This window comes from Gavialis gangeticus, unplaced genomic scaffold, assembly GCF_001723915.1.
Source record: "Gavialis gangeticus isolate Ggan-Ray unplaced genomic scaffold, GavGan_comp1, whole genome shotgun sequence".
Taxonomy (NCBI): Eukaryota; Metazoa; Chordata; order Crocodylia; family Gavialidae; genus Gavialis; species Gavialis gangeticus.
Window position 1 is genome coordinate 26,675,956 of NW_017729028.1, and position 8,978 is coordinate 26,684,933.

General features: G+C 44.4%; 1 protein-coding gene and 1 long non-coding RNA gene across 3 annotated transcripts in view; one reads left to right on the forward strand and one right to left on the reverse strand.

Moving 5' to 3' along the window:
* KLHL29 (kelch like family member 29) overlaps positions 1–8,978 on the forward strand; it is a 668,905-nt gene that overhangs the window by 160,979 nt on the left and 498,948 nt on the right. The window lies entirely within an intron of this gene.
* LOC109300198 overlaps positions 7–8,978 on the reverse strand; it is a 10,004-nt gene continuing 1,032 nt past the window's right edge. The window contains exons 2-4 of one of the 2 annotated variants that reach the window (XR_002098158.1): positions 8,178–8,251; positions 5,243–5,390; positions 7–1,027 (exon numbers count right to left, since the gene is read on the reverse strand). This is a non-coding gene — a long non-coding RNA (uncharacterized LOC109300198). Of the gene's footprint in view, positions 1,028–4,968; positions 5,391–8,177; positions 8,252–8,978 lie in introns of those variants that run through there. The other variant, XR_002098157.1, reaches the window with a different exon arrangement.

The following is an 8,978-nucleotide window of genomic DNA, read 5'->3' on the forward strand; positions in this document are numbered from 1 at the left end:
CCAAGGGAAGTGGTGCTCGCTCGTACCCTGGGGGTCTTCAAAGGGAGGCTAGATACACACCTTGCCGGGGTGATTTGACCCAAGCATCCTTTCCTGCCCGTGGCAGGGGGTCGGACTTGATGATCTGCTCAGGTCCCTTCCGACTCTACCAACTATAAAACTATAATACAGCAATATTCACAGTACTGATTTGCTAAAGCTTTCATGTGTGCATGTAATTGCAAATCGAAGTGTTAACTGGATGTATTTTTGTTCCTTTTTTTTCAGAGTTGTGTAATATAGACCTTGCATTTAATACAGTACCAAGAACTCTGACTTCACCCCCTTCACACTAGGCAACATTAAGACCCATGTAGTAGGGATACAGTATTTTAGGCCTAACTTCCAGTGGCACTGTTCTTCTGCTTCGTGCGTCTCTGCAGCACATTTGACCCTTTTGTTACACATGCTCTGCTTGTTTATTGTTCTTTGCAGGGTCTTTCATTGTACATGTGCCTTCAAGCAACGGGCATTGCAGGTGTTGCATAATCTGAGGCTCTGTGCCTCAGTCACAGGTGGTTGAATCAATAGTATAGCCCCACTTCTTCATTAGTTCCTTGGAGTGTCTGACTCCAGTATGTAGGCAGTTGAGATATCGCTACCTTTGTCATGGTTCATCAGCCCCTGGTGGTAAGGACTCAGCTGCTGAAATGCCCATTTTTCTGGTGTTGGGTATTTTCTTTAGCCTCTCATTCCAGATCTGAAGTCATGTCTCCTTGAGTGTGGCACTGAGAGGTTGGGTGCTGGTGAGGAAGCTCCTGCGTGACTTCCTGTGCTGTGGGCTGGGCGCACAGCAGGTATTTCACATCTTCAGTTTGTCTTGGTCGTTCTGTCCTGCTGCCCACTGCTCTGATGTCAGGCGGAGCGGTGCCAGCCAGCAGGTGCACACTGTGTAGGCTAGTAGGCTTCAGACTGTTCTGCTGACATCAGACAGCCATTTAGGTTATGCTGCTTCAGACTTGAACCCATGCCAGTGTTGAATGCTTCCCTGGAGGTGCAAAATTTATACAGCAAGCTATAGATTTGCTGCTGCTGCCATAGGCACATATTTCTCTTAGGAGCTGCTGGAGTTCTCCGTCCTTCTCAGATCCCAGTGTTTTCAGAAATGTAGGTCTACTTACTGATGTCAGCTCACCATGAGAATTAGTTGCCCTGTAAGTTTTTCTGTCCCAATAATATAATGCAGTTTTTTGTACCAAGTTTAGTCTGTCACAAGGCATTTCTACACTTATTTGGATTTCCCTCTGATGTTACTGTGGGAGGCAGGGGGGCGAAGGGGATCAAACAGGCCAAGAATCCAGAGTCTCCCACCTCTTTTCCCCACTGTACACAACGGTATAACTGAAATAGCTAATCAGGACTGCAATAAAATCTCTAGAGTAATATGCATAAAATATGTGGCCGCTGTGAACTAGGCAGCCAAATACAAATGCTGCAGACTAGAAACATAAGTTTTATCTAAAAATAAGCCGAAATGAAAATGTGTCAACAGATACGATCTTAGTGTTTTTAGGGTTGGATTTTTTGGGGGGAGGGAAGGCAGGGGGGTTGCGTGATTTAAAATTTGCCAGCAAATTCAGTAGCTTAAGCGGTAATAATGCTAGAAGGCTTACAACAGACTGCCCTTGCTGTATTTAGAGGGGAAAAAAGCAACAAGTATGTGTTGACCTGAGGTCAGGATGGGAATTTCAGGTCACAGTTGTAGGCTAAGGAGCTTCTTGAGGAAAGAGCAGAATCCATGAAATCATTGCATTGCTTAACCACGCAGTGAAAGGTCACAAGAAAGAAGACATCTTCAGATTATATTTAGTAAGGATGAGGATCCTGTTTGTAGTGGCTGCTTTGCAACAAATAACATTTTCCTCACCCTGTCCCTGAAAACCTTGCTCTGATCTACCCTGAAAACGATAAAGTGGGTATTAGGAATTTTTTCTTTGTCCAACAAGCCAGGCCAACTTATTTTACAAGCAAAAAGAAATGACTCAAAAGGCTGCATATGCTTATCATGAAATGATTCTGGTCAGTTCTATATTCCATGCTGACAGGACAGGACAGTAGAAAATAATAAATATTTGATACCTCCCAAGATTAAACTTCCTTCTGATATACCCCTGTAAATTGAAGTGACTGCTGTTGCTCTTAAAGTTGACTTTAAACATATATTTTGCTGGTGTTGACATCTACTGGATAAATTTGCTAGTGGCAGGGTGAAATACCATGTATTTTATTGAACAGGACGGCAACATCCATTGCCTCTCAAGAAGTTTAATTTCTACACAGGTCTCAGACTGCTAGGGTCATATACTCTTGACGTTTCCTTCCCCCTCCCCCTTAAAATTGCCCTGTGAATAAAAATTGAATTAAAGATAATAAATTGCAAGAGGGTTTGGGCAACAAATTGATAAAGTAGCTGCTGTCTTTCTTCTCTGGGACTCACATTTTTGAGCTCTGCCTGAGGCACTAAGTGAAATTAGTTTATTAGTTTCACTTTGGTCACTGGTGAATATCGCTCCACATCGCAAAAATACCACTTTTAATTCTGTTTGATTTCTAATAACTGTCCAGTCAACAGCGAGACCCGTGAAGTGAGCAAAGACAGGCGTTGAATTACGTTGTGCCCTGGGATGTCCAACTGACTTGGGGACTGATGCTCAGGTATAGCAAACATGTACACTTATCTATATATTACATTTGGTCGGAGGGGAGATAATGCTCTATTCCGATATGGCAACTGACAGAAGCAAATTGAAAATGAGTTGGAAATAATTTATATAACTTGTTTGTCACTGTATAAATTTAAGCCATTCATCTGAATTATTTGAGCTCGCAGGTTATGAAAGTGCACTTGGTGGGAGGTTTGTCCCTTAATTTTTATGCCCATGCTTGGTGCTGAGTGCAATTTTTCAAATATCATTTAATTTTCATTGGTGCTTTGAGTGAGCTACCAGTAACAACAGCACTAATCTTAAGCAAGATTAATCTCATAGGAAAACCGTCAGAAGGATTTGTGGCTTTTCCTTCTCTTTCCTCCTTTGTCATTTATTTTATTTCATGAAATAAAGGGAAGGATGGAGTAAACAAATCCTATGTGGCAGAATCGTTTGGCAAACGCATGAAATGAGAACTGAGCACAGACTTTCAGTATATAGGTGCCTATATGTGAATGTGTTTACAAGATTGAACAAAGACTCCTGATCATTTTTGGTTTAGCCTAAAGTGAATGTATGGCATTCAAAACAAATATTTTAGCCAGTGTTTTCAAATATAGGGGCTTCAAGTTAGATCCAAAACCCCTACCTAGCAATCTAAATAAAAGAGGCTTGACTCTCAAGGGTGTTAAGCTTCCATGGTGGCTTCAGAGAGTTTTAAGAGTGCTCAGCATAAAAAAGACTCATTTTTATTGAGGTGCCTAAATATAGATTTTTAGATCGTAAGTTTGAGCATTTAGATCAGGAGTCAGCAACCTGCAGCTTATGTGCTGGATCTGGCCCATGGGTGTGAGGCTTCAATGGTAGGGAGATGCAGCAGCTGGGTGCTAACACCCACCTCCCTCTGACCAAAGTTGGATCATTCCAGCCTACAGCCATATTTATGCGCGTGTGTGTGTAATCATGAAGACTGTATTCCCATTTTAAATAGGACATCAGTAGCCAGTGGCAGTTTAAAATTAGAGAAGAAATTAAGAACCATGGAAAAATAATTGAGCCAGCTGTGAAGTAGTTAATTTTGCCATGGGGCTGTGGTATTAATTCATTAGAATAGTGGGCACAGCCCCAGTCATTCTTCAGGCATTGCCTTTCAGAATAAAACAAAAATAACAAGATGTAAGTGATACTTCTTTTATTGGACTAACTAAAAATAAAATGGATCTCTTTTATATATAGTTAGTCTAATAAAAAAGTAATGATCTGTGGCTGTGTACATACAGATAACAGGGGCTCCAGCCAACAGCATAATGACATGCACCAGGAATGGAGCTTATGACTTTGGAGTTGAAAAATGTAAGGCTGCATCATGCGAGTTAGAAGAACAATCCCCACAAACATCTATGGTTAAAGATGAGAAAAAGTGACTAGAAAAAGTGTGGATCCTGTGATCAGAGGAGAAAATGACCAAATGGCTGTGGAGGTAGCCTGGGTCCTTAGAGCCCATGGAGAGAAAGGATAATCCACTGTTTAGGGCAGTAAGAGTTGGGAGACCTTGGGTAAGTTCAACGCTGTGTTACACACCTTCTTTTTTTGATGCTAGGTAACATGCATGGTAGATGCTCTCAGTTCCTTGCCTGTGCAATAGGGACAGTAGCACTTTCCTCCTGTGCAATGGCAATAAGATGAGAAGTGCATTAAACACTGTAAGGTCCTGAAGTACTAAGATGACGTGAGCTCTGTAGGCAGAGTAGATTGCTTACAGATTAGAGTTTCTTCATGGCTGTTGACACATTTTGTGAACTGCAAGCTCTTACTATTTAGAAAATGTCTTATTTTGTATCCAGGCACTCATTCTGTAAACTGATATACTGCTTCTAATTAACCTGGCTTGTCAGAAAACTGCACGTGGTCAGAAAGTTCCAGTACCAGCCTTCAAAGAGAAAAATTATAGTCCTATCTGGTGCTACTCAGACCAAGAAAGTATTAACTTTCACACCTAAGTAAAAGTGTTTGAATGTGAGCATGATATATGGGTGTTTTTTTCCTACCCTTTTCTCTTAAAAGAGAAAATTAAATGTGTAATAAAACACCCTGTTAAATACAAATATGGTTTATGCAGCACCATTAACTTGACCGTATGACCCATGATGGCTTTCTAGCGCATGCACTACGTTTAACCATATAAACTAAAGCATATGAAGAAAATAAGAACAGGGAGCATCACGTATATAGGCTATGTTGAATCATTATTTTAGGAACTACTTTTGCCAACAAAAAAACAAACAAACAAAAACCAAACAAACAGCTTGGGTTAGGCCCCAAACTCCTGGAATAGGGCCCAAAATCCATTAGGTGAAAAAAAAAAAAAAGTGGGGTATGGGGGGAGGAAAGAAAAAATAAACACCCAGCACAGCACATGTCATTGCATGTGTGCTCCCAGTATAGCTAATTTTGGGTCAGCTACAAAAATTCATTAGGGGCCTGAATTCCCAATGATATTCAAGAAGAATTAGGAGTCTGTATACTTTTTGGGGTGTGACCTTTTGTGTCACTACCTCTACATCAGTAGCACACAACAGTTCTGCCTTCTCCTGTAGCTCCACATGTGTCCTTTGTCCACCCAACACCCCTCTGCCATGTCTTGCAGCTCTGGAGGTTCTTCATCCTCAAATCAAAAAGTTTATCCTCTCCTCAGTCCCAGACCTAGGAAGAAAGAGAAGTCACTCTGAGCTTCTGAGCTCTTTCCATTTTCTCATCCCTCTTCCCCTGCCCCTGCTGAATATGGTGTCAGCTTCTCTCTTTTGATATTTGACATAGCTTCTTGGCAGATGAGGGATGGAGAAGAGAGGGCTCTCTCTGTTCCCTGCAGGATTTCTGATCGACTGCTCTTCCCCAGTGGGAGAAGTAAGGTGCACAGTCTCTAGGATTCCCTCTCCTTCCCACCCACCCACTTAGTCCTCTGTTGAGTCTGGTTTTGCTAGAGCTGGCAACACAGGTGTAATCTTCTACATGCCCTGACTTGTATGAACCAGGGCACCTTGGGTCTCAGTCGGGGCTTTCAGACACTAGCAACACGAGAAATTATTTCCAGGGAGTAGTGAGCTTCCCCAAAGGGATTCTGTCCCAAGGGCCACGGCCTTCCCAATGTGCATGCTGGCACCAGTGCTCCATTGCCCTTTGACAGGCAATAAGGGGAAGTCCGAGGGAACCGGGTATGGAAATACAGCTTCCCTTGCTCTTCCTGGCTTGTCTAGCAGCCCCTTCCCTACAACTCCTCCTTCTCGGCTGGTGCAATGAAAGTCTTCTCCTGTTTCAAACTACTTTTGCCACTCCTGCCAAGTGTTGCATATAGTAGGGCTGCAACACAGTATTTCACCCAGCTGGTCGGCAGACACAGGCTCCAGCTCTTTGTACAGATGCCAGAGGTTGCTGTGCCACCTGGCTTCAGGCAGCCAAGTGGCCTTTTCATTCTCCGTTCCTTAAACTAACACCAGGCAACTGTTGAACCCTGTGGGGAAGGAGGCAGCAGCAGCTGCTGGGCAAGACAGAGGCTTGTGGACATACTGGAAATGCAGGGCTGAATATGAGAAGGGAGGGAATAACCTGGAAAAGAGTTTGGAGGATAGAGGCTGCGAAGGATGGGGTAGGGGGAATAATTGTCGTATTTATAGATAAAGCAATTATATTTTAATAAAATGTCACATGCGGCACTGCACGGCATTCAGCTCTGCTCCTGAACAGAGTGCAGTGCCCACTCACCTTCCCCCTGATTTCACAAGTCAGATCAGTTGTGACTGCCCCCATCCTGCCACTCCATTTGTCTCCTAGGGAGACCAGCGATTACAGCAGCAATGCTGTGAACGCTGCCAGTTGACAGGCAGCCAGCCCCTGAGCCGGAGCGTCTCGGTCCTGTCCGCCGGTCCCGCCTTGAGAGTCTCTGCACAAGGCCTGCCACAAACTAGCCTTTCATGCAGTGTTTTTGCATTTGCTTTTCTTTTGTTTGCTTTTCATGTTAATTAGCCTATTCGATTAGGAAAGGCTAATGTTTTGTGCAGTGTTTTTGTGAGCTAAAGTGCAGTATAAGTGGTGTTAGTTATTCTTCCTCTCCTTCCCCTCCCCTCATTTTTGGTAAGTGCTGTCTCTACAGGGTGCTGGTTATCCATCTGTGAAAGTTATTCTAGCATTGTACAAAGTTCTGGTGGATTTTCATTTGGAGTATTGTGTGCAATTCCAATCACGTTGCCGAGGAAGGACACCGCAGAGTCCGAGAGGCTGCAACTAAGGGTGGCTAGAACTGACTCTGGGAGTATGGGGGCAGTTGGACTATGAGATGAAAGGCAAGAAAATGTTTGCCGCCAACAAGAAAGGGGATGCAAGGAAGGGAGGAAGAAAAACGAGACTTGTGAGAATTCCTTAAGGTAACCTGAAGGGAAAGGGGGATGGGAGTGGCGACAGCAACCTGTCTTGAGGTAAGCATGTCAGACTGGTGTATGTGATATTTTTTTGGTAACTCCGTGTAGATGCTTGATATTGAGTATACGCATATTCATGGATCCTGTCAGCCCAGGCCTCCTTTGGTCCACTATCTGGCACCATGTAAACCAGTACAGCTTGTTCTATGGTCAGGTTGTCAGCAACTAAACTGCACCCACTACCACCACCACCTGGGCCAGCCTGGGTGATGAGGTATGTGGACACCCAGCAGGACTGAAAACAAGACCTGTCAAAGGGTGGATGAGCTCACTGCAAGCCAACAGCCATCCAGACCTGGAGAGCAGATGGGCACCACAAGGTCATTCTACCTGAAGAATTGCAAATGATGCAAAGCAACTCAACTAACCTAGAAGGGTTGTTACAGCATCTAAGGCAGGGGTTGGCACCTTGATTTGTAAGGTGTTGGCATACCAGGGGTGGACAGTGGGGAAGCTGCAAGGGGCCTGATCCTTGGTGTGGAAGCACAGCCCCAGCCCCTTCCCTGCTGTCTGCCCCAAGCAGTGTGAGACAAGTAAAATGGCCTTCACTTGCCATGCACTGGCACCCGTGCCAGGGGTTGCCTACCCCTGATCTAAGGTAACATAACTGTCGCCATGGCTTCAAGACTGACTTGATGGTCATGGAGCAAAACCCTTAGGAACATTATAAGTTTGGAGTAATGCCACCTGTAGGCCTTCCCAGAAGGAAAAATATAGGAGTGACATAAAACACCACAGCATCTTATTTGTGTCTTGCAACCCTGTACAGATTCTCTTTGCCTATGGAGTGAACGGGAAGTGTGTAGATGACTTTAGATCCCCATCCTTGTGCTCAAGAGAAATTTACCTAACACTTTTAAATGGCGGACTTCGGAATAAAGATCCATAAGTTGGCCGAACAGAAAGAACCAGTGGCTGAACAGTAAGAACCAGGGACTAAACAGTGATATTGGCTTTGTGGCACACCCAACTCCTGAATTGGTTCACATAGGTGCAGATGTGAGAATGACCCTCCTACCTTTTGATAGTCCTTCATCACCCAGTAATCAGCTTCTTTTCTTCTGCTAATTGTATGTCTGCTATCTCTGGCTCCTGACAGATGTGGGGAAAAAAACACACACTTTATCAAAAGAGGCAGCACATTAGTTGGGCCCATCTCTGCAGCATCTGTATAGATTGTATGCTTCAGCAGGGCTTTTTGGTGCTTTTATCTAATAGCTGATTCAATCAGCTATTAGATAAAAGCACCAAAAAAGCCCCACTGAAGCACCTGATCTATACAGACATTGGGTGAACTAGGTCCAACTAACATGATGGCTCTTCTGGGCACATGCTGGGCTCATTGTGGGGGCACAGAGTTTAAAGTAGAGTGCTGTTGGGAGGGGGGGTTTATATCTGTAAGCAGCCCCTGGAAATCTTTCTCAGCTCCACTCTCTGCTGTTTTTTCACTATGTTGCATCTGGCTTCCTGTGATCAGAAATTTGCTGAAGAATGTCTTGCATTTGAAAGCTCATCTAAATTTATCCCAACTAGACAGTTGGTCCAGTAAAAGGTATCACCAGGTGTGCACCGATAAGAGATATTTTGGGGCCAATACCAATTGCCGATTTTTAAGGAGCCATATCAGCCGATACCGATCCAATTCTGATATGCAGCTGGGCAGCTTGGAGACCAGCATTGGGCTGGGAAGTCTGTTGTGGGGGAAGAGGCATGGGGAGGGCCAGATTAAGGCCCCTGCAGTCAGGGAGGGAGTGGGGCTGGGGCTGGGGCTGGGGCAGGCTCTGCTCAGCTGGGGTGGGGTGGGGCATGGGATGGAGCC